Genomic DNA, 26,271 nt, shown 5'->3' with positions numbered 1-26,271 from the left:
CCTCAGCACCACATAAGCAAAAAGAAAAAAGCCGGAAGTGGCGCTGTGGCTCAAGTGGTAGAGTGCTAGCCTTGAGCTGAAGAGCTGAGGGACAGCTCCCAGGCCCAGAGTTCAGGCCCCACAACCAGACCACCCCCCCAAAAAAAGAAAACTCAGCCTTAAGTTTTTTTTGGAATTCCAATGGCAAAATGGCAAAAGACATTTTTGCCCACTGGATTATAGAGTCATGTGGTCAATGCTACAAAAAAAATGGGCAATACAATATTTAGCCAACAACAAACATAATTTAACAGAATTTCCATGGTTAAAAAAACATGGATCACGAGAACAGAAAACCTTTAAATCAATTTTGGTAACGCGATATATTAGTATATGAATTGATTTTTCAACACTTAGAGGAGTGAAGACAGTAAGCCTTATGGAAGAGAAGAGGCTGCAGAAAAAAACAACACCATGTAGCCTTTGTCTCTTTTAGGTGTTAATCTCCAGGATCTGCACTGAGAACTGGTGGCAGGAAGAGTTTTTTCAGAAGCCTTTAGAAGACAAAATAAGCTGCTTTACCTTTGGAAGCTTGTACCTGACCCACCCTGTGTCCGCCGCATAAGCAGGCAGGCAGGCAGGCACAGGGGGAGTTTACTTAGAGAACAGAAAGTTTACTGACTGCAGAGGGAGCAAAAGTGGAAAAAGGTTTGGAAAAAGAGGAGAAAAGAAAGAGACAGATGGAGCTGCTACAAGACAAGGAAAACTACAGGAGATGGCTGAGAGACTTATAGCAGAGAAGGACTCAGTGGACAGAACAAGACAAGCAGGGATTATGGAGCAGGGATAGAGGGGGCCTTGGGTGTAGGGAACAGAAGAGAGGGAATAGTAAAAGGAAGAATGAGGAGGAAGAGGCACAGAGGCTCTGTGTTCCCAGTGGGGATAGGCCTCAGAAAGAGGACTAGGGTAAAAGGCTCCATGAGAGGTGACCAGGTGGGGTGGAGGGGATCCAGAGTAAAGCAGGACTGTTACCTTGTTCAGACAAAGAAAGTTGTAGATAATCTCATCTAAGAGAGTTTTAATCCTGGACAGTTTAGCCTTGAGAGGGAACCCAGAGTGGGGGAAACTCCCCCTTGTGTCTCAATTTTTTTAAGGGCATAAGCAGAGAGTCAGGGGAAGGGAGCTGTGATGGGAAATGGAGGCAATTTGATGGAGGTCAGTCCTGGGCAGAGGAGTGGAGGTGTGAGGTGGAGGAACAGTCCATTGCCAAGTGTCCCTTATATGTCAACATTTAGGACATGCTCCAGTGGTGGTCTAGGTTTGGGGCAGGCATGTGCCCAGTGGCCAGTTTTGCCACATTTGAAGCAGGGGCCTGGAGGCTCCTTATGGGAGGGGCCCTTACTGGATGGGGCAGGTTGGCAGAGGTCCTTAGCTAACATCTGGAATTTAGCCTTTTGGGCCTTTTCATCTCTCCCATTATACACCTTGAATGCTGCCTCTAGAACCTCCACTTGCAGAATAAGGGCTCCCTAAGCTTCTTAAGCTTAACCCTAATGTCTGGGGCACTGGGAGAAAAAAAAATATTTATTAGCAACAGTTGGCCCTCCTAGGTCTCCAGATCCAGGTTAGTGTACCAGACGCATACCTGGGTGAGGCACTCAGGAAAGATGATAGATTTTCATTTTTATCCTGAGCGATTTGATTATCATTAATTAATGGCCTTGTGGCTGGTCTTGCAAAGGGCAGGGAGAAGGCAGGTGACAAAACAGTCCCTCCCAGCTATACCTAGTGGGGAGTTATGGTCCCAATTGGGGTCACTCTTTGGGATGACATCAGTCCCTTTTGGATGGTTTTGCTCAGTTAAATGTAACCCCTTTGCATGGTCCCATACCTGTCATCACTCCTCAGGAAGAAAAGCAGTAGCTAGTACTGTATGAATGTCATGACAGATGAGGTTATAGTATAGACAAGAATCTCCCAGAGTGAAGGGGACATTTATCCTCACAACACCTTCAGTTCCCACCACCTCCCTGAGAGGAGGGACGGGGCTGCATTTCAAGTTACCATAATTGTTTTTGAGCGAGTAACCAGAAGACTCGGAGAGGGGATAAAAGTATCTGAAGAGAAAGAAGTGTGTCAATGGGGAAGAGGAGCCAAAGGGGAAGGATGGGGGGCAGGGGCAGGGGAAGGAGCAGCTGAGACTGGGATGAGAGCTGAGTTGCAGTGGAATTAAAGGTAGAGGCATTTGAGCCTTTTGAAGAGTATGGTTTAGTGGCTAGAATAAATGTTGGAGAACAAGATGATGAAGGAAAGGAGGAAAAACAAAGCATCAGGTAAGAGCAAAGAACTGAGAAGACCTGGATGTGTTTTATTTCATTCCATTTTTCTGAGCAATCACAATAGTTGTATAAATCCCGAATAATGACAGGGTCAAGGTGCTGTTAAGCAGCCAGTTGGGTTGGTTGTCTAAACTATATCAGTCGTACCCAGTTGCAGAGGTAAAAGAGCCAGGCTGAGGGAGAGCAGATTATCAAGCAGGTACCTGAGAGGAGAATCTGCAGGGATCTTATACTGGGAGTTTCCCATGGTGACCACAATGCTAGGATCCACTAGAACAAGCATCCTTGGTCTATATCAACGTAGTGAGAATGCAGCAGTGGGGCTGTGGGTAGGGTCGTCACCCCAAAATCCCTGTGTCCCTGGCCTTAGGCTCCTCAGACTCAAAAAGCCTGGAACTGAGGCTTTTGGCTGAGGGAAAATAGTGAGATGGTAGAAAGAAATGTCACCCTTAAGGAGTCCAAATCCACTTATCCCATGCAGATGTATGAATTGGATGTAAAAGAAAGAGCATTTGGGGACAAGAGAAAACTGTGTGCTAGCTGTATTGGTCTGGCAGACGTCCAGGCTCCTGGGGTCATGACTCTCAAAGGAGAGGTTGACTAGTGCAGGAGTGACTCAGAACTTAGATCTCTAAGGTAATTCAGATTCTCTGAAGAACAAAACTCATCAGGGAGGAACCCAGATCTGAGTCATGGCACCACTGTCGGGATCTGCCAGAAAAATCACATGGACACACAGGTGTAGAACAAAGAAAGATTTATTGCCAGCTAAGTGACAAGGCCACTTCTCACAGGGAGAAAAAATGCCTATCTTTGTCTGAGGTGACTACTTATAATCGAAGGAGTAGGGACTAGGAGATGGGGACCTTGGTGCCAACTTGTGGACCCAGGACTTGGTCATGGTGGGCTAGGATTTATGGCAACTTCCCAGGTAGTAGATAAGGGGCCTTCAGCTGGCCAAACAGAAGGACACTTTAAAGGGGTCCTGTTACCTTTTATGGTTGTATCTGACCCAATGGAGAGTTGTCTCAAGGTAAGGGGGAAGGAGGCCAATTATTTCTGCCTGCACTAAATGGGCCTAATTTGGGTGGCCTGCCAAGTTCTGGAAGGAAAGGATAATGCTAAGCTATGGGAAAGGAGCTTATTAAATTAATTCACATTTCATTAAATTAAGTTTTACTGCAGTAAAAACTTAATTCTGGGAAAAATATTCTATTCCCTCATTACTTTTAGGTAAAATACAATAATATCTTAAATATTTAAAAATACTGATATCTTGCCAACTAAAAATGACCAAACAGTTTATTTCCTTCAATTGTTCCATTTCTATGTAGTTTGTGTGTCCATTGACTTGATGTGTGTATCAAATGTAACATAGCTCATGGAGGGGAGGTATGGATTAGAGAATAATGTTCTTTACCCAGATGTCTCAAAGTTACCAAAGTAATATGGATATCCTTCTAGCAACCACCTAAGTTCAGAATTTGAGCTTTCTATGTGTACTAAAAATATTTAGCCAAATTTTATGTATTTGGATCATTCTGTGAAGACATCATTCTCAACTTACAGATGTGGGCCATATTATCCTAGAGTCACTTTTACACCTCCAAGATTTATGAACTGGCCAGAAACATCAGAGTATGTTTACGGCATTTCATATAAATGAAGATGACAAACTCTGTGTTAAAATCTATTACTGCCCTGGCATATGGAATAATACAAAAGAACCTCAATTGATGGCTACTGACTCAAGAATAGCATACAACAAAGGCTCATATAGGAATGGTAAACAGCTGCACTAGGGCTAGTGAGTCCTAAAATTCATTTCGTAAGCTGAGAGCAACAGCATAGGCATACTCAAAAAGGGCTCATGTTTTGTCCTACAATAATGTATTAATTCAGGATCTTGGGTCATTAATATTTGTTTGTGAACCTCAGCACCTGGAGAAGTGAGGAAACAAACCAAACTTCAGGTGCAACTTTGGTGTGTACTGGATAATGTAATGTATATTCATTCTGAGTAAGTTTTGAGTTTGTGATGGATTTTATCTTTAGGAAGTTATTCGAAATTGCCCGAATTTGTGTATTATACAAATAAGTCCTAAGAAAGCCCAAAATATCACACACATACACAGTCATAGATAGGTTAACACTCAAGAAGTATAAAATCACATCAAAGCCCCAGCAGTCTACACATGTATTACATTTTAAGGGAGAAGCTACTAAATTCCCACATGCATTTAAGCATCTATATTGTTTCCTCATATAGTCCAGAACACTTACCATCTTCCTCTTCTTCCTCTTCTTCCTCTTCAGGAATTCGAGACTATACAAACAAAGACTTTATGAGAACACTGTTGTCTTATAAGTTGTTTGTAAATAGTTTTAGTTCTCTTCTTGAGTAATGAAAAGACAGGGGCAACACTGGTAAGATAGAATGCCCAAAGTAAAGTAAATGGCACACCTAAACTCATGAGCTTCCTGGATTACCAATGATTCAATTCAATTTTGATCATCAAATCTTATTTTATCTTTTGTTATGTCAATTCTGGGGCTTATATTGGGGCTGCATGCTATTCTTGACCTTGTGTGCTAAAGGCTAGCACTCTACCACTTGAATTACAGCTCCACTTTTGGGTGGCATTGGATAACAGTTTCACAGTTTTTCCTGCCCAGTCAACCTTTCAACTGTGATCCTCAGCTCTTATCCTCCTGAGTTGCTAGGATTACATATATGAGACTCCTGTGCCAGCTAGATCATGAGTTCTTTATTACTTGATCCAAGCAGGACTCACTGCTCTCAAAGAGGACAGCAAGATTTATAACATCATGCTGCCATTTGCAAATGTTCTTTTCAATCAGTTGGTAAACATCTGTTTTTCTATCATTTCAGAAAACATACTGAAATGCCTACATTGAATATTTTCACATCTTTAGTGTTCCTGTAGTTCATGTTGGTCATCCCTCAAACCTCCAGGTTTGGGCTCAGGGTCTCACAGTTGTTCTTTACCACTTCAGCACTATTAGAAGCCCTTTATGTTTCACTTATTTTTCTAATTAGGGTCTTGCTTTTTTTGCGTGAGCCTGCATAGAAAATATTGCAGTTATACTACCCAAAGCAGGCACATATCACCACAACCATCCAGCCATCCTTTCATTGGCTAAGATGACATTTCATGATGGCTTAGAAACAATCTCCTCAGCTCAGCTCTCAAAGTAGCTAGGATCACACATATGAGTGGCTTTAACTGGCTCATGTTTTAATTGCTTGTCTCAATTTAAAATGATAAAAAAATGTTGCCTTACTAATTTGCGAAGAAGAAATTTTTCATGAATATGATCACCCCTACCAGACGAGGACTTTTTAACTGAGCATGCTGGGCCATCTAGGAACACAAACAGTTAATTATTATTGTTAATGCTACACAAAATTTACTCAAAAAGGAAGGCATTTATTTGAAAAGTATAAATAGAACTGCTGCAACCACTCTGGAAAGCAGTATGGAGGTTCCTCAAAAGACTCCACATAGAGCTCCCCTATGACCCAGCAGTCCCATTTTTGGGCATTTACACAACTGTTCACAAACAAGACCACACTAAAGCTACCAGCACAACTATGTTTATTGCAGCATTATTTACCATAGCTAAGTTATGGAACCAACCCAGATGCCCCTCAGTAGATGAATGGATCAAGAAAATGTGGTATATTTACATAATGGAATTCTATGCCTCCATTAGAAAGAATGACATTGTCCCATTTGTTAGGAAATGGAAAGACTTGGAAAAAATTATATTAAGTGAAGTAAGCCAGGCCCAAAGAAACATAGTTCTCATGGTTTCCCTTATTTGCAATAACTAGTATATGTCTGAGTGAAGCAGAAAAGGTCAGATAAGTTGATGTTAGAGAAATGAAACATAAAATATGTATTCAAATGTTTTTTTTCTTTCATGCGATTGTTTCTAACACATTTATAAGATTATTTCTTTGTTGCTTTGTATGTCCCTCCCCCATGGTATAACCCTTGCTTTCACTGTATTTGATGTGGGTATAATTTGTGGAGGGGAAGGCAAAAAAATCGTTTAAATAGGGATACAGGTGGACCCATTGCAACAATGATATGTACAAGTCGTTATGTCGAAAACAAACTTTACAACTTTGGTGGGGGGAGAAGGGGGGAAGGAGGACTGGGTGAGGGGGCGGGGGAGGATGGGAAGGGATGGGAAGGGGAAACAAAGGAGGAGGCTACAATGCTTGATAAGAAATGTACTCATTAGGCTGGGAAGGTGGCTCAGTGGTAGAGCGCTTGCCTTGCACTGAGGCCCTGGGTTCGATTCCCCAACACCACATAAGCAAAAAGAAAAAAAGCCGGAAGTGGCGCTGTGGCTCAAGTGGTAGAGCGCTAGCCTTAAGCTGAAGAGCTGAGGCACAGCACCCAGACCCAGAGTTCAGGCCCCAAAACCAGACCCCCCCCACAAAAAGAAAAGAAATGTACTCATTATCTTGCCCATGTAATTGTAACTCCTCTGTACAGTATTTTTACAATAAAATAAGTAAATAAATAAATAAAACTGCTGGTAGAGTATTTTCCTCAATGAATGGAGAAACTAAAGGAGAAGTAGGAAAGAAAGGCAAACTGATCCCAAGATCAGTTGATTTCTGAGGAGCATAGACATAAAATGTTCAAAAATCTGTGAAACAATCTGAGCTATCATTTATGTTGAAGAGCAATTAATACAAATTGCTAAGAATAATCTGTTATTCACTGTGACCCAAAAACATTCAAATGAATAAGTATTGGAGTGATAACAGTGAACACAAGCAGAATATAAACTGACAAAATTTCACTCTTCTTCAATACATTTTAAGTTCAATACATTTTAGTTCAGAATTTGGGAAATTCACTGAAGCGTTGTATTTATTCAGTTTAGGAAGCTATTATTCAAGAAAACAATTGTCTGAACTCATTAAAAGCAGCCAGCCTTGCAGAATTCTATTGAGATATAGTACCATAATAGTACTATGATTCTGTGGTCAGAATTAAAAGTAGCAATCACATTCATGGTGCAAATGAAAATTGTAACACCAAGTGAATGAGAACAGGACTACAATGAAGCTAACTGATAGACTATTTCCAGGATGATCATTATTTGGTCTGTCTTACTGACCTATATTAGTCTATCTTTGCAACAAATTAAACTTCCTCAATTAAAATAAACTATGTTTTTAAACTGAGATTTGACAGAAAGAGTTGTATACATACAATTTTTTTTCTTGTGATTACCTGGGATGGAGAAATATTGGAGCAAATATGAAGTGAGACACATAAAAAAAGAAAGAGTGGGTTTTGACAGATATGAGTTACACTTCTACATAGTTCTTCTTGTGGAGGACTTTCCATATTTACAAGGCACAGACTGTGAATAAATTATCTGTACTAGGGATGTCCTAAAAAAGCCAATTCCAGCTGACACTGCCAGATAGGAAGGGAAGCTTCAAGTCGAATTCTAAATAGGCCAAGACTTGAAGCTTTTCCCAACTCCAAAACAGAGTCTGACTCTCCTAAATGTCCTCCATCTTCTTTAGTGCATAGCAAGATCAATGGATTGGCCTAAGTTGTGACTCTATCAGTTGTTAGGATTGAAAGAGACTCAGACTTGAATCTAGGAAAACATTCTAGTATATTACCTCACTATAGATAAAAATATAATATCAAATATTTAAAAATACTGATGCCTTGCCAACTAAAAGTGACCATACATCAAACATTCTTTCAAACATTCCATTTCTATGTCACTTGTTTGTCCACTGACTTGATGTGTGTAACAAATCACAGTGACATAGCTAATCATGGAGGAGAGACATAGATTAGGAGCTAAAGTTCCTTACCCCGATGTTTGAGACTTACAAATGTAATATGTATATCATTCTAACAACCAAATTAAGTCCTTATATACCACTCCTTTGAGGGCTTAAATGGTAAGAATTTGAACCTATTATTACTTGTAATGCCATTATAAAGGATAGCAAAAACCTAGCCATATTTCATGTCTTTGGTCCTGTCTTTGAAGACATCATTCCAGACATTGTCCTACATGACCACTTCTACCACCTCTCAAAGTATCTGAACTGGACAGAACCTTCAGAGTATATTTATGTGTATTTAACATGAACTAGGATACCAAAATATATTTGAAAATGTATTCCTGTGCATTCCTAAGAAAGCAACTTAAATTGGTAGATGATGAGTATTAGATGGAGTACTTAAAGGCTATGCTGAAATTGTAAACTTCCTATACTAGAGCTAAGAAGTCTTATTGACAAGTCTGACATTCATCTCATTAGCTGAGAACAACTGTATAGGCATATTCACCCAGGCAAATGTTTGTTTCTTTCTATGTACTAATTTTGGATCTGGGTAATTAACACTGGTATATGAGTTTCAGGACCCAGAGAAATGAGGAAACAAACCAAACTCCGGGTACAAATGTGGCGAGGACTTGATGTAATGGATTTTCACTTGAGTAAGAATGTGTTTGTGATAGATTTTATCTTTTAGGAAGTCATTCAGGCATTTTTGCTGTATAAGATACAAATATATCCTAAGAAAATTCAAAATATCACACACATACACAGACACATATAGGCTCACACTCATGAAGCATAAAATCACATTAGAGCCCCAGAAATCATGATGTATATGACTTCAAATAAACACAATGGACCCAGTAACTAAAGAACCCATAAGTCTTTACCCAAAGAATCAAACTTTCATCCAACCCTTATACTCTGCTGGTTCTTTCTGGAATCTAAAGTATGGGTGGCACTTTAAGAGAGAAGTTACTAAGTTTATCACATGCATCTTAGCATCTACAGTGTTTGCTCATATAGTACATCCAGAAAACTTACTATAATGCATGTCCTCTTCAGAGATTTGAAACTATAGAAACAAAGATTTTATGAGAATATTGTTATTGAGATTTGTTTGCATATGGTTTTAGTTCTATTCATAGTAATGAAAACACAGGAGAAACACTGGCAAGATAGAGTTCCCAAAGTTTTCTACTCATGAGCTTTCCCAGAGTACCAATGATTCAACTCTCAAATATTTTATTTTTCTACTTAAACTCGGGCTGGGTGCTGTCCTTGAGCTTTTGTGCTACAGTCTAGCACTCTACCTACTTCTCAAATGTATTTTTGGTGATTAATTGGATAACAATTTCACAGTCTGTCCTGCCTAGTGGAGCTTTTAACTGTGATCCTCAACTCTCAGCCTCCAAAGTCACTAGGAATACAGATATGAGACTTCTGTGCCCACCTAGATCAGCCTAGTAGTTCTTAACTATTTGATCCAAGCAAGACTCACTGTTTTCAAAGAGGACAGCATGCTGCTGTCCTTGCAAATGTTCTTTGCAATCAATTGGTAAGGATTTGTTTTTTTATCATTCCAGAAAACACACCGATATGTCTACATTGAATATTTTCTTTTTTTGGGGGGGGGAGTCTGGTTGTGGGGCCTGAACTCTGGGTCTGGGCGCTGTCCCTCAGCTCTTCAGCTCAAGGCTAGTGCTCTACCACTTGAGCCACAGCGCCACTTCAGGCTTTTTTCTTTTTGCTTATGTGGTGTTGAGGAATCGAACCCAGGGCCTCATGCATGCAAGGCAAGTGCTCTACCACTGAGCCACCTTCCCAGCCCCACATTGAATATTTTCACATTTGTTGTTTGTATACTTCATATGAATGGTCCTCAAACCCAACAGTTTGAACTCCAGGGCTCACACTTGTGAGGCTGTCCATTTCCATTTGAACCACACAGCAGAAGCCTTTTTGTTTCATTTATTTTTCCAATGAGTCTTGCCCTTTGCCCTGGCCTGCCTAGGTAAATAATTTTTGTAGTTATACTTCCCAAGTATCTGACGAGACAGGCATATATCACCACAGCCATCTGTTATTGGCTAAATGACATTTCATGAAGGTTTTGCATAGGATAACCTAAAATCACTTTCCTTCTCATCTCCTCTTTCTGAGTTGCTAGTATCAGACATGTTTTATTATTTGTCTTAATTTAAAAAGAGAAAGCAATGATTGGCACTGAGGGCTCATGCCTATAATCCTAGCTACTAAGGAGGCTGAGATTTGCAGATTGCAGTTCAATGCCAGCCATGGCTAGAAAGTCTGTGAGATTCTTATCTCAACTTCGCAACCAGAAAACCAGAAATGGAACTGTGGTTCAAAGTGCTAGAGCAAAAATGCTAAGGAACAGTGCCCCTGGCCTGAGTTCAAGCCCCAAGACTGAAAAAAAAAAGGGGAAAAAGAAAGGTTTCCTTACCAACTTCAGTAAATTTTCCAAGTTATAAAATGTCTTTTGAGTGGAGCCCCTCAGGACACCTAGGAACACAGATTAACTATTACTTATTATAAACACATAATTTACTCAGAGAGTTCATATTAGTCCACAGGGTAGTATATAAGATATTACACTGAAAAGTGTAAATAGGATTGTTAGTAAAAAAGTAGAACTGTCAGAGAAGTAGGAAAGTAGGGAAATTGATCCCTAAGCATTTACCTATTAGTAATATAAGCTAACAAAAAATAATCTGTAAATATAACAGAGTCTCCTTGTTCCTGTTCACGTCTCAGGATCTTAAACATAAAATGTTCTAAAACCTGTAAAATAATCTGAGCTATCATTTATGATAAACAGGAATTAGCATAAACTGACACAAAAGCAGTCAAATGAACACTGGTCATGGAGTGACATTAGTGAATGCAGCAGAATACAGACAGAAAATTCCTCCCCTCTTCAATAGGCCTTAAAGCAGTTCAAATTAGCCGGGCGCTGGTGGCTCACACCTGTAATCCTAGCTACTCAGAAGGCTGAGATCTGAGGACTGCAGTTCAAAGCCAGCCCTGGCAGAAAAGTCTGTGAGACTCTTATCTCCAATAAACTAGAAAACTGGAAATAGCACTGTGGCTCAAGTGGTAGAGTGTCTGCCTTGAGCTGAAGAGCTGAGGGACAGTGCCCAAGCCTAGAGTTCAAGCCCCATGACCAACCAAAAAACAAACAAAAAAAAACCCTCTGGAAATTCACTGAAGGTTTCTGTTCATTTAAGGAAGCGATTATTCAAGAAAAAGTTTATGGGGCTGGGAAGTTGGCTCAGTGGCAGAGCGCTTGCCTTGCATGCCTGAGGCCCTGGGTTCGATTCCTCAGCACCACATAAGCAAAAAGAAAAAAGCCAGAAGTGGCGCTGTGGCTCAAGTGGTAGAGCACTAGCCTTGAGCTAAAGAGCTGTGGGACAGGGCTCAGGCCCAGAGTTCAGGCCCCACAACCTGACCCAAAAAAAAAAAAAGGAAAAAAAGGAAAAGAAAAGAAAAAGTTTATGTAAAAACTCAGTAAAAGAAGCAGTTTTGTGGCATTTTATCTTGAAGTAGCACCCTGTGCTCTGAGATTCTATGGTCGGAATTAAAAGTAGCAATCACACTCATGCTGCAAATGAAAACTTTGACAACAAGTCAATGGGAGCAGGACTACTATGTTTCTAAACTGAAATTTGATACAAAGAATTATATGCAAAGTTTTTCCTTGTGATTTACTCAGGGTGATGGATAAATATTGGAGAAAATATCAAGAGAGGCACATAAAAAAGAAATGGTGAGTTTTGACAGATGTGATTTATACTTCTCCATAGTTCTTCTTTTGTAGGACTTTCCACATATATACAAGGCACAGAACATGAATGAATTATCTATACTAGGGATGTCCTAGTAAAATCAATTCTCGTTGACACCGAATCTCTGAACAAGTAGGAAGGGAAGCTTCAAGTAGAATTCTAAACAGGACAAGACTTGAAGCACTTTTCAACACCAAAACAGAGTCTGAATCTTCTAACTGGCTTTTTTTTTAACATATGGCAAGATCAATGGATTGGCCTAAGTTGTGACTCAATTTATCAGTTATTAGGATTGAAAAAGAGACATTTAGATTTGATTTTAGGAAAATATTCTATTGCTTCATTAATTTTAGGTAAAAATACAATATCTTAAATATTTAAAAATACTTGGAAGTGGTGCTGTGGCTCAAGCGGTAGAGTGCTCACCTTGAGCTGAAGAGCGCAGGGACAGCGCCCAAGCCAAGAGTTCAAGCCCCCACAACTGACAAAAAAAAAAAAAAAACTGATACCTTGTCAACTAAAAATGACCGTACGTCAAACAGTATGTTTCCTTCAATCATTCCATTTCTATGTTACTTGTGTGTCCACTGACTTGACGTGTATACCATGACATAGCTCATCATGAAGGAGAGGCTTGGGGTTAGGGACTAATGTTCTTTTTCTAGATGTTTGGATATCATTCTAACAACCAAATATTTCTTTATTTGCCACTCCTCTAACAGTTTTAAATGGTCATAATTTTAAACTATTATTGCTCATGGTGCCATTACGAAGGATAGTAAGAAATTCAGCAATTTTATGCAGTTGGGTCTCTCTTTGAAGACACCATTCCAGAACTTGCAGATGTGAGCCCCATTGTCCTACAGAGTCACTTGTACCTTCCCAGGATCTATGAGCTGGTCAGAAACTTTGGGGTATATTTATGTGCATTTCATATGAACGAAGATTCCAAAGTCTATGTGAAAATCTATTATTACCCTAGTATATATAGCAATACAAGCAACTTAAATGGCTCATGACTCCTTAGGATAGCACACTTCCAAGACTCATACAGGAATAGCAAAGTCTCTGCATTAGGGCTAGTGAATGCAGTAGTGAGTTCTAAATTCATAAGCCTAGAGCTACAGCACAGGCATAGTCAGAAAGGCTCCTATTTTGTCCTTCAATGAACTAATTCAGGATCTTGGGTCATTAATATTGTTTGTGAGCTTCAGCACCTGGAGAAGTGTGGTACAACTCTGGTGTGCCCTAGGTGCTGTAATGTATATTGAGTCTTTGTAAGGTGTAAGCTTGTGATGGATTTTATCTTTAGGAAGTTACTGAGGCAATTTTACTGTATAAGTTACAAATACATCCTGATTATACATATATAAGTCACATATGGGTTCACATTCATGAAGCATAAAATCATATCAAAGCCCCTGCAGTTTTCAAGTATGTGACTTCAAAAGGCAGGTGGGAACCAGCACAACTGGTTTAACAACCAAAGAAAGTATAAAGGTTTACTAAAAAAATTAACTTTTATCCAATCCAGGTTCCTTCAAATAACCTAGAATTTGGTTGGCATTTCAAGAAAGAAGCTAGTAAGTTTAGCATATGCAACTTAGTATCTCTGTTGTTTAATCATAAAGTAGGTCCAGAACACTTACCATGTTCCATGTTTTTGTCAGGGGTCTCAATCTATAGAAAACAAATACATTATAAGGACATTGTTCTGTAGTGACTTGTTTGTACATGGCTTTAGTTATCTTCATAAATAATGAAAAGATAAGATAAACACTAGCAAGATAAAGAGTGTGCAAAGTAAAGGAGATGGCATATCTATTGAAAACTCATGAGTTTTCCTGAAGTACCAATGATTCAACTCAATTTTGATCATCAACTCTTGTCTTCCTGGGGCTTACACTCAGGCTGAATGCTGTACCTGAGCTTTTGTGCTAAATGATAGCACTCTAGTACTTGAATTACAGTTCCACATTTGGATGGCATATTTGGTCGTTAATGGGATAACAGTCTCACAGCCTTTCCTGCCCAGTCAAGCTATCACTGTGATCCTCAGCTCTCAGCCTCCTGCTGAGTCACTAGGCATATAGACTCCAGTACTCAGCCAAATCTGACTACTTGATCCACGCAGGACTCACTGCTCTCAAAGAGGACAACAAGCATAAGGTTTATAACATCATGCTGACATTTGGCAAATGTTCTTTGAAATCAGTTGGCAAAAGTCTCTTTTTCTATCATTCCAGAAAACACTGAAATGCCTACAGTCAATATTTTCATGTCTTTAGTGTTTCTACACTTCATATTGGTGGTCCTCAAACCCCAGGGTTTAAACTCAGAGGCTCAAAATTTGAGGCTGTCCTTTACCACATGAGCAATATCAGGAGCCCTTTTGGTTCCATTCATTTTTCCATTTAGTCTTGCTTTTTGCCTGGGCTTAACTAGACAATGATTTTTGCAATTATACTTCCCAAGTATCTGACAAGACAGGCACATATCACCACAGCCACCTTTCATTGGCTAAGATGGCATTTCATGAAGGTTCTGCATTTGATAGCCTAGAAACACTCTCCATCTCATCTCAATTTACACACATGAGTGACTTTAACTGCTTCATGGTTTAATAGCTTGCTATGATTTAAAAGATAAAGGCTGTATGGGAAAGGATGGGAAGGGGAAACAAGGAGGAGTCAACAATGCTTGATAAGAAATGTACTCGTTATCTTGCCCATATACAGTATTCTCACAATAAAAAAAAAAATAACGGCTGTCTTACCAAATCAGAGATCAATAGTTTATCCAAGGAATCTTCCTCCAGATCCAGAGTTCTCTTTCTTACTAAACTGTCCATAATAGCTAGGAACACAGGACAATATAACTGTTAGTCAATGCTTATGCTAAACATAATTCAAGGAACTTGGTTGAGATTATTGCTCTAGCAAGTGATAATAGAACTGTCTGCAGAATGTCTTCCTCCATGAAAGAAAAGACTAAATGAGAGATAGGAACTAAAAGGCAAACTGATTGCTGGGCATTTTCTAATGGTGATACAAAATAAGAAATAATCTACAGGGGCTGGGAAGGTGGCTCAGTGGTAGAGCGCTTGCCTTGTATGCCTGAGGCCCTGGGTTCGATTCCTCAGCACCACATAAGCAAAAAGAAAAAAGCCGGAAGTGGCGCTGTGGCTCAAGTGGTAGGGCGCTAGCCTTGAGCTGAAGAGCTGAGGGACAGCATCCAGGCCCAGAGTTCAGGCCCCACGACCGGACCCAAAAAAAAAAAGAAAGAATCTATAAATGTAAATCTGCTCCTATTGATTTCTTAGAAGCTTAGAAAAAATATTCTAAAACCTGTGAAACAATCTGAGCTATACTTTATACTGAAAAGTAATTAATAGAAACTGTTGATGATAATGTATCACTGACTTTAACACAAAAGCATTCAAATGAACATGATCTATGGAGGTTACATCAATGAACACAGTAGAATAGAGACAATTGTCTTCTCCTCAGTACATCTTAAAGTAGTTCAAAGCCATGTGTTTGTTCCGTTTAGGAAGCACTTGTTCCAGAAAAAAAACTTGTCTGAGTTCAGTAAAAGCAGCAAGATTTCTGACATTTCATCTTGAGGCAGCACAATGTGCTCTGTGGGCAGAATTAAAAGTAGCAATCACATTCATGGTGCAAACCAAAACCAAACCCACAAGGCTATAGCTCATTATGGACAACAGGCATGGGTTAGGGACTGATGTTCTTTAACTCTGGTGTATGAGACTTACAAATGTAATATGGATATCATTCCAACAACCACATTGAAGGCCTTGTCATTCATTAGAGGTCTTTTTTTTGGGGGGGGGGGTTGGTTGTGGGGTTTGAACTCTGGGCCTGGACACTGTCCCTGCGCTCTTCAGCTCAAGGGGAGCACTGTACCTCTTGAGCCACAGCGCCACTTCCAGTTTTCTAGTGGAGATCAGAGTCTCACGGACTTTTCTGCCCTGGCTGGCTTTGAACCATGATCCTTAGATCTCAGCCTCCTAAGTAGCTAGGATTACATGCATGACTTACCAGCGCCCAGCTTCATTTGATGTCTTAAATGGACAAAATTCTTATTGCTCTTATTGCTCATGGAGCCGTTATAAAGTATAGCAAAATGCTTAGCCCAATTTTATGCATTTGGATCTCTCTTTAAAGACATCATTCCAGAACTTACAGATATGGGGAACATTGTGCTATATTTTCCCTTGTTCTTCTCTAAGGATCTATGAACTGGTCAGAAATATCAAGCGTAGGTATAATTACATGCATTTCACATGAATGAAGATGCCAAAGTCTTTGTGAAAATACATTATGACCTTGGCTTCTGTGACTATGTAAAGCAACCAAGAATAAGGGACCGTGATTATGACAGTAAACAGAAACATAAATTGATAGGAGTAACATGGGAACGGTAAACTCTCTACACGAGGGCTAAATACACTACAATTATCTGACAGTAAAATATAGTCACTCCCAAAGGCTCATGACTTGTCTTTCAATGAACAAATATGAGAGCTTGGGTCATTAATATTGGTATATAAGTTTAAGCACCTGAAGTAATGAGGCAAACAAACTCCCGGTACAACTGAAGTGAGGATTGGCTAATGGAATGTATATTCCATGTATTCCAGTGTGTGCAAGGTGTGTATTTGTGATTGATTTTATCTTTAGGAAGTTATTGAGGAACTGTTGATTTGTGAGATTCAAACATGTTCTAAGACAAATCATAGTACCACACATACAGAATCACATAGAGGTTCACAATCATGCAACACAGAATCACATAAAGTTCCAGCAATCTGAAAGTATATAACCTAATACACTGTTAAGGTACAGAATAACTGGTGCAGGAACCAAAGATACCATGAAGGTGTTTTGTTTGTTTTGCAGCACTTATACTAGTTTGGCTCTTTCCAGCATGTAGAATTAGGGTAGCATTTCAAAACAGAAGCTACTAAGTTTACCACATGTGTTTAATCAACTATATTGTTTTTCTCAAATAGTAAGAGGGATACTTACAATTTTGTAATTCTTCTGAGGCCACCTGGAACTATAGAAAAACATTATGAGGATGCTGTTGTGTTGTGAATTGATTACACAGTATTTTAGTAATCTTCATGAGTATAAAAAGAAAAACATTGGAGTTCCAGGAAGATGGCAGAGGAGAAGCTGGAGGCTAAACAAGCTCTTGCATAGAAAGCAATTTTAGTGTTCCAGTGAACAGTCCTAAGCCAGAGAATCACACCAAGTGTGCCATCACAGTACAGAGAGATAGGCCAGAGAGGGAAAATCTAGGCAAGGAGACAGACCTGAGCATATGCCAGCAGCCGTGGCTGTGGTGGCAGCGGCGGCAGCGGCGGCTGTAGCTGCCATACGTGCAACACAGACAGTCCAGGACAAAGCGCCAGATGCAGCAGGTGAGCAGGTTCTACTCAACACCAGCAAGAACTGACAAGGAGCAGACATCTTCATCCTGCAGTTGCCAGACCAGAGACGACCCAGGAACCAAGTCTCTGGCATAAGTAGAAGCCTGACATCCTCACTCCTTCTCAGGGAGCAGAGGAGGAAAGGCCAACCCTCCCCCTCCACTACCAGAGATCTCCATCTTTGATACTGACAAAGGCCTGGCTGAGCAGCTAGCTCCAACTCAGGCCTTGGAAGAAAACAAGAGTCATTGAGCAGGTCACAGGAACCTGACCTGACCTGCCAGGCTCAGCTTCCCCCAGGGAAAAGTCACCTAGCTCCAGCGGCCAGGCACTGGAGTGGCTTTCTTCACTGGGTAAAAAGAGCCAGAGGCTGCCTCTCCCTACAGCACCCTTGACAATCAATTAAAATTCAGTAAACAGAAACCCTGAGAATGACTCCAGGCTGGGCTGTGTGAGTTTCTCAGAAGCTAGCTTCTCAAGGAAAAGCTGCTGTTTGCTGAAAGGCCTCAACTCTACCCGGAACCTAGCCTCATCACAGCATCTCCAAACTAGAGGAAACAGCCATCTCCCTCTTTTGTGATACTTAAAGCAGGTCTCCCTCCCATTGAACTAGCCTGGTAGGAGGATCACAAAATCCTGGGTAAAGCAGAGCATTTTTCTGCCTGCTCAAACAAACTGACTTAAGAAACCAACCATGCCACAGGAAAATCAAACACCACAAGCAGACCAGAGACTACAAGAGAATGGTTACAGGTACAAGGGAGATACAGGATCTTCCCATTCCATCCCCCACTCAAAATAATCAAAGAACTCTTTTTTTTGTACCTTCTATAAAAAATTTTTTTCTAAAACTTTTTTTTAATTTTTAACTTAAAAAAATTTTTGTTTTCTATTAACTTTTTTTTCCTCTTATAATTTTTATTTTAGGGGTATATGTCTGTGTACTTTGTTTCTTTTTTTAACATTTTTTTTAGCTCTACTGACAATCTGATCCTTTTTTTCTTTCCTTCTCACTCTTTTCACTTTTTCTTCTCTTTCATTCTTCTTTGCATGACTTAATTGCTGTTCTGCTCATCCTCAGATATACCCATAGTCGTTTATTAGGCCTTAGCCCCCACTGTGTACACACTTAATCCAGAAATTTATTACTCAATTTAAAACCTCTTAGACTTAAAATCCTTAATAGCAGTACTACCTCTTTATACCTATATAATATTTTAAGCATTTTTATTTTTAAGATTTTTTTTCATACTAAAGTTGTAAAGTTCGTTTTCGACATAACGATTTGTACATCTCATTGTTGCAATGGGTCCACCTGTATCCCTATTTAAACAATTTGTTTTTCCCCTTCCCCTCCACAAATTATACCGACATCAAATACAGTGAAAGCAGGGGTTTTACTGTGGGGGAGGGACATACAAAGCAACAAAGAAATAATCTTATAAATATGTTAGAAACAATCACATGAAAGAAAAAAAAACATTTGAATCCATAACTTAGGGTTCATTTCCATAACATCACCTTATCTGACCTTTTCTGCTTGACTCAGACTCCCCTATGACCCGGCAATCCCACTTTTGGGCATTTACCCAAATGTTTACAAACAAGACCACACCAAAGCTACTAGCACAACTATGTTTATTGCAGCACTATTTACTATAGCTAAGATATGGAACCAACCCAGATGCCCCTCAGTAGATGAATGGATAAAAAAATGTGGTATATATACACTATGGAATTCTATACCTCCATCAGAAAGAATGACATTGCCCTATTTGTTAGGAAATGGAAAGACTTGAAAAAAATTATATTAAGTAAGCCAGGCCCAAAGAAACATAGGTCCCATGGTTTCCCTTATTTGCAATATCTAGTATATTTTTAAGTTTTTATCCCTCCCCTTCTCTTATTCTATCCAAGTTCCCTGAATATTACGTTTTCAAATTTGCATAATTTTTAATTTTTGTTTTTCTATTTTTTCTTGTTTTTTTCTTTCTCTTTCTTCTTTTTTTCTCTCTCTCTACTGTCATTCTATCCAACCTATTTCCCGCTTTGAGATTAGGATTTAGTTAAGTTAACTCTCCCACTGCCTTTCCATATCCCTCTATAACTATTTTTACCCACATCTCTCCCTAAACCTATTAATAATTTCTGTTTCCCAAATTCTTCTTTGCGGTTCGTAGCCCGTTAATACATAGTTGTTTGATGTTGAATAGATATATCTGTTGAACTAGATTGTATCTGCAGACTTTTGACTGTGTAACTACAGACTTTGGTTGATGCTTGCCTTAAAATAGTGTGTTAGCACAAAACTGGTGTTACTTTCATCCCAAATGGGCAGAGCAACCCAGAAAAACACAAGAAAAATGGCAAGTCCGGGTATCTCAACTCCCACTCGTGATAATCAGGGGACAGAAAAGATAATGAATAATCCATAGGAGAATTCCCAAAGCTCTACAAACACTACTGGTAAACATGGTAAAAGAAAAGATTGAAAACCTGCAAAGGACTCTGTATGAGAATGAAAGGAAGAGAGAGGAGGCAAAACAAATACAGCAATATCATGACCTTGAGGATGCTACTCAAAGATTGATACAGGAATTGCGTGAGCAGCTTGAGAACACTCAAAGAGAAATAAAGGAATGGCGTGAGCAGGCTGAGACCAGTCAAAGAGAAAGTCAGGAATGGCGTGAGCAGGCTGAGAACACTCAAAGAGAACTACAGTAACTCCGTGAATGTAAAGAAGTTAATCAAAGAGTAATACAGAAATTGAGAGAGTGGGATGAGAACATAGAAAGATCACTAAAGGCATTCATGGAATCCATAAACAGAGAGCTGAAAGAAGTCAGGCAGACCACAAAGGGAATGCTGAATGGAACCCAACAGAAGGAATGGGAGTCCAAGGAAACCATAACCAATCAACTAAGTGATTTGAGAATAAACACTGAACACCAAATTAAGAAAGTAAAGAAGTTCATACACGATCTAAAACAAAGCTCCAACAAAGAATTTGAAGCCATCAAAGCCGACCAACTAGAAGGAAAAGAAATAAAATACAAAGTAGAAAGTCTTGACAGCAGGTTAGACCATGCAGAAGATCGAATCTCGGGGATTGAAGACAGCCTAGATATTATAGACAAAGAATATACAACCATCCAAGACAAATCCAAGAAATATGATAGATCTATTCAACATTTGGAAGACACCATCAGAAGGCCTAATCTGAGGATAATGGGTGTAGAGGAACACCTAGACACAGAAGTTAATGGTCTAGGAAATTTGTTTAACAGGATCCTAGCAGAGAACTTCCCAAACATGCAAAAAGATAGGCCTATTCAGATACAAAAAGCTTTTAGAACTCCAAATAGACCAGACCAGAATAGGACATCCCACCATCACATTATAATCCACACAGAATCAATTCAGACCAAGGAAAAGATCCTTAAAGCTGTCAAGGACAAAAGATCAATCACCTATTATAAAGGGAAACCAATTAGAATCACCTCAGATTTCTCAGCCGAGACAATCAAAGCAAGAAGAGCCTGGAATGATGTATGCCATGCCCTAAAGACAAACAACTATCAACCAAGAATTCTGTACCCAGCTAAACTCTCCTTCATAACCTATGGTCAAATAAAAACCTTCCATAGCAAAGAAAATTTGAAACAATATATCTCCACCGAACCAGCTCTACAAAAGATTCTTAAAGATGTCCTACACATAGAAAACCAACAAGACCACAATAAAGGCCAAGAAACCACACCCAAACTGAGAATCCAAGAACCCAGGAAGAACCCAGTTGCTGCAGCCCCCAAGAAGGTGGATTAAATGGCAGAAACTCCCAAATACCTCTCAGTCCTATCTCTCAACATTAACGGACTTAACTCTCCAAGTAAGCAACATAGACTGTCTAGATGGATTAAAAAGCAAGATCCTTCTATCTGCTGCCTTCAGGAGTCACATCTTGCCTATAAAAACAAACACATTTTCAATGTGAAAGGCTAGAACAAAATCTACCAAGCAAATTGCCCCCATAAACAGGCGGGAGTGCAATCCTAATATCAGATAAAATAGACTTCAAATTAATATTCATGAGAAGAGATAAAGAAGGTCACTATATACTAGTTAAGGGCTCTCTCCTTCTGGAGGATATTCCAATTCTAATTATCTATTCACCAAAAAACAGAGCACCCAACTTTATCCAAGAAACACTACTTTCTCTCAATTCCCACATAGATCCAAAGACATTAATTGTTGGGGACTTTAACACACCACTTTCCCCACTAGATAGATCAACTCGGCAAAAACTCAACAGAGAAACTACAGATCTAAACAACTGCATAGATCAACTAGATTTAACAGACATCTACTGAATATTTCACCCAGCAGCATCAGAATACACAGCTGCACATGGAACATTTTCTACAATAGACCACATTTTAGGCCACAAAGCAAACTTGTCTAAATTCAGAAACATTGAAGTTATACCTTGCATTCTCTCATTCTCTGAGAGAACACAAAAGCCACCAAAAAAAAATCCTATAACACATGGAGGCTGAACAACACACCACTGAATCACGAGTGGGTCATGGAAGAGATGAGAAAGGAAATTCAAATGTTCATGATATTCAACAAAAAATGAACACACAAATTACCAGCTCCTCTGGGACACTGCAAAGGCAGTACTCTGAGTTCCTACATCAACAAATTGGAGAGATCTGAAACAAACAATTTAATGACACATCTAAACCTCCTTGAAAAAGAGCAGCAAGATAAACCCCAATCCAGTAGATGGAAAGAAATAATTAAAATTAAATCAGAATTAAATGAATTAGAATCCAAAAAAAACATAGAAAGAATAAACAAAACAAAGTATTGGTTCTACGAAAAAATTAACAAAATGAACAGCCCCTTAGCAAATATTATTAGAAAAAGAAGAGAACATACCCAAATAAATAAACTCAGAGATGAGGATGGAAACATCACACAAACAACCAAGATTCAGAACATTATAACGAATACTTCTCAAAACTTTATGCTAATAAGTTTGAGAACATGGCAGAAATGGACTTTTTCCTAGCAAATATTGACATGCCGAAACTAAACCAAGATGAGTTAAACCATCTTAACAGGCCCATATCAAGCATTGAAATAGAAACAGCAATAAGCGACCTCCCATCTAAGAAAAGCCCAGGACCAGATGGCTTTACAGTGGAATTCTACAAGGCCTTAAAGCACAGCTCACACCAATACTCCTCCAACTCTTCAATGAAATTGAAAGAGAAAGTTCACTACTGAACTCATTCTATGAAGCCATCATAACTCTCATCCCAAAACCAGGCAGGGACTCATCAAAGAAAGAGAACTACAAACCCATTTCTTTGATGAACATTGATGCAAAATTTCTGAACAAAATTTTGGCCAATCGACTTCAACAATTCATCCCAAAAATCATACACCACGATCAAACAGAATGGAAGAAAAACTGTCTCTTCAGGGATGCAAAGCTAGTTCAATATATACAAATCAATTAACATAATTCATCACATTAACAGGAGCAAGGATAAGAACCACATGGTTATCTCAATAGATGCAGAAAAAGCATTTGACAAGATCCAACACCCCTTTATGATTAAGGTCTTGGAAAAATTAGGAATCCATGGAACATTTCTCAATACAATAAAGGCTGTATATGACAAACCTACAGCCAACATTATACTTAATGGTGAAAAACTAAAGACATTTTCTCTTAACTCAGGAATGAGAAAAGGATGTCCACTCTCTCCACTTCTCTTCAATCTAGTATTAGAATGCCTAGCTACAGCAATAAGACAAGATGCAAACATAAAGGGGATCCAAATAGGAAAAAAGACGTAAAACTCTCCCTCTTTGTAGATGACATGATCTTGTATTTAAAGAATCCCAAAGACTCCACTCCCAAATTACTCAAGCTGATTCAAAACTTTGGCAAAGTAGAAGGGTATATAATTAACCCTCAAAAATCAATGGCTTTTCTGTATGCCAAAATGAGAAAAGTGTGGCTGAAATTAGGAAAGCAACTCCATTCATAATAGCCCCACAAAAAATAAAATCCTTAGGAATTAACTTAACCAAAGAAGTGAAGGACTTCTATGATAAAAACTTTAAAAACCTGAAAAAGCAAATCAAAACAGAACTTAGAAAGTGGCAAAAACTCCCATGCTCCTGAATTGGAAAGATCAACATCGTGAAAATGACAATACTTCCCAAGGCTATCTACAAATTCAATGCGATACCCTTCAATATTCCAACCTCATTCTTCAAGGAAATAGAAGAGGCAATCCAAAAATTCATATGGAACAATAAAAGACCCCGAATAGCAAAAACGATCCTCAACAGAAAGAACACTGCTGGAGGAATATCAATACCAAATTTCAAACTCTACTATAAAGCCATAGCAATCAAAACAGCTTGGTATTGGCACAAGAACAGACCTCAGACCAATGTAATATAATTGAAAACCCAGAAGTGAACCTACAGACCTATTGGCATCTAATTTTTGATAAGGGAGCTAAAAAAAATAGCATGGAAGAAAGACAGCCTCTTCAGTAAATGGTGCTGGCAAAATTGGTTAACTACTTGTAGAAAACTAAAGCTAGATCCTTTTATATCACCCTGTACCAGAATCAACTCCAAATGGATCAAAGACTTCAGAGTCAAAGCAGATACTCTGAAAACATTACAGGATGGAATAGGAGAAACCCTAGGTCTCCTTGGCACAGGCCAAAATATTCTTGAAAGAGACCCAGAAACACAACAAATGAAAGGTTGGACAAATGGATTGCATGAAATTGCAGAGCTTCTGCATGGCAAAGGACATAGCTAGCAAGATCAATAGAAAGCCCACAGATTGAGTAGATGAATGGATCAAGAAAATGTGGTATAAATACACAATGGAATTCTATGCCTCCATCAGAAAGAATGACATTGCCCCATTTGTTAGGAAATGGAAAGACTTGGAAACAATTATATTAAGTGAAGTAAGCCAGGCCCAAAGAAACACAGGTCCCATGGTTTCCCTTATTTGCAAAAACTAGTATATGTCTGAGTCAAGCAGAAAAGGTCAGATAAGTTGATGTTAGGGAAATGAACTCTAAGATATGTGTTCAAATGTTTTTTTTTCTTTCATGGGATTGTTTCTAACACATTTATAAGATTATTTCTTTGTTGCTTTGTACATCCCTACCCCACAGTATAACCCTGCTTTCACTGTATTTGATGTTGTTATAATTTGTGGAGGGGAAGGGTAAAAACAAATTGTTTAAATAGGGATACAGGTGGACCCATTGCAACAATGAGACGTACAAGTCATTATGTCGAAAATGAAATTTACAACTTTGGTAGGGGGTACAGAGGGAAAATGGGATGGGAAGGGGTAACAAAGGAGGAGGCTACAATGCTTGATGAGAAATGTACTCATTATCTTGCCCATGTAATTGTAACCCCTCTGGTACATTATTTTCACAATAAAAAAAAGAAAAATATTGACAAGTCAGAGTGCCAAAACAAGGAATGGGTGCATCTTTTATACATGATTTCTCAGAGTGTGTATGTCTCACTTCCATTTTGATCAATTCCTTAAATAATTCTTCCAAGTACCATCATTTTCAAAGAGGAGGACAGCAAGCATAAGATTTGTAATATCGTATTGGCATCTGTAAATATACTTTGCAATCAGTTGGCAAGAGTCTATTCTTCCACCATTCCAGAAAACAGTTTGATGCCTAGAATGTCTATTTTTAGGTATTTATTGTTTGCATTGTTCATATTGGTGGTCATAAGGTTTGAATTCAGAGATTCATACATTGTAAAGCAGACTTGTACCACTGAGCCACATCAGAAGCCCTATTTGCTTTCCTTATTTTTCCATCAGGATCTTGCATTTTACCTGATCTTGGGTGGACCATACCTTACAAATTTACACTTCCCAAGTTGCTGACAAGACAGGCACATATCACCGTAGCCATCTTTTCATTGGCCAAGATGGCATTTCATGATCATTTTGCCTGAAATGCCCTAGAAACACTCTTCACCTTCTCTCAGCCTCCTGAGTAGCTATGGTTTTTCGAGCTCATGGTTTTCATTGCTGATCTTAATTTAATGGAGAAAAAGAAGAAAGCAACACTTCTATTTCAGGCAAAGAAATGTTGCCTTACCATTTCAGATTTCAGTAACTCCTCGAATATATCTTCTTCCGTTTCAGAAGATGTCATTTTAATTGACCCTTCCAGGACATCTAGGAACACAGACAGTCCACTGTTAATCATTGCTAATGCTATTCATAATTGACTCAAAGAGTTTAGATTAGTTTAGTCCACAGGGTGGTAATCTGTGAGTGATTCTCTAAAAAGTATAAATAGGCCTTTTTTTTACAACATCTTCCTCAATGAAAGGCAAAACTAAATGAGAGAAAAGAAAGATAAGAGTAACTGATCCCTGGTTATTTTGCTAATGGCAAGGTAAACTAACAAGAAATAGTCTTGTCTATAAATGTAACAGCATCTCATTGTTCCCATTGATTGCTCTGGAGCTTAGATAATATCATGAAACAATCTAAACTATCATGGTTGCTGAATTGCAATTAACACATACTATTGAGGCTAATCTGGCATTGACTGGGACCCAAAAGCATTCAAATAGATATGGTTTATGGAGTGACATCAGTGAACACAGCAGAATATAGAATGACAAAATTTTTCTCCTCCTTAATGCATCTTAAGGTATAGTTCAGAATTCTGAAAATTCACTGATTTTATGTTAATTAGCTTAGGAGCTATAATTCAAGAAAAT

Source organism: Dipodomys ordii, unplaced genomic scaffold (assembly GCF_000151885.1).
Source record: "Dipodomys ordii isolate 6190 unplaced genomic scaffold, Dord_2.0 Scaffold141, whole genome shotgun sequence".
Lineage (NCBI taxonomy): Eukaryota > Metazoa > Chordata > Mammalia > Rodentia > Heteromyidae > Dipodomys > Dipodomys ordii.
This window is presented reverse-complemented; position numbering follows the sequence as displayed.